This window comes from Priapulus caudatus, unplaced genomic scaffold, assembly GCF_000485595.1.
Source record: "Priapulus caudatus unplaced genomic scaffold, Priapulus_caudatus-5.0.1 Scaffold134, whole genome shotgun sequence".
NCBI lineage: Eukaryota > Metazoa > Priapulida > Priapulimorpha > Priapulimorphida > Priapulidae > Priapulus > Priapulus caudatus.
Genome location: NW_014577195.1, coordinates 522731 through 523738, shown reverse-complemented (window position 1 = coordinate 523738; position 1008 = coordinate 522731).

Here is a 1008-nt window from a genome sequence, read left to right as displayed (position 1 = left end):
GACATATATATATATATATATATATATATTAACGTATACATATAACGTACATGTATATGATAATTACAGTATATCTGGTAATTTATTTTCCAGTGCCATTAATCGTTTCGTTTTAAACGGATAGACGTGCCGAGGAGACGGAGAATCAACACGTCGAAAGAGTTTCGTGCAACGATTGAGCGATTATCGGCCAAGGCCACATACCAAGGAGCGGCAGCGTTACATGTAAACACCTGAAGCTAGCTGAGCTACCTAGCTAGCTCGTGTACAGAAATATTATTCTTATACTGAATATAGACAGCGTATTAAGTGGAACGTTTCCTCGTATACAGCTCTCCGTCATTGTGAAATATTTACATATTATAATAATAGAATTATTATTATTAACCTTAGCTAGCGTATACACAACATGGGTATTCTCGATAGAACGATGTGACGTCCATTATATTTACGTATTTAGCGGGCATTAATTAATTATTTATTTATTTAATTGTTAGTGTAGCTACGTGTTGGTAGTAACAGGCTTTCGGTAAGTAAGCTGTGCTTAGAAACATAGATGGATGGATGAGCAGTTAGGTAGATAGATGGATAGATAGATGGCTGGATTGATAGATAGATAGATAGATGGATAGATGGATTGATGGATTAATGGATTGATGGATAGATGGATAGATAGATAGATAGATAGATAGATAGATAGATAGATAGATAGAGAGAGAGAGAGAGAGAGAGAGAGATGGATAAATGGATGGATAGATAGATAGATAGATAGATAGAATGGCAGAGAGAGAGATGGATAAATAGATAGATAGATAGATAGATAGATAGATGGAATGGCAGAGAGAGAGATGGATAAATAGATAGATAGATAGATAGATAGATAGATGGAATGGCAGAGAGAGAGATGGATAAATAGATAGATAGATAGATAGATAGATAGATGGAATGGCAGAGAGAGAGATGGATAAATAGATAGATAGATAGATAGATAGATAGACAGATAGATAA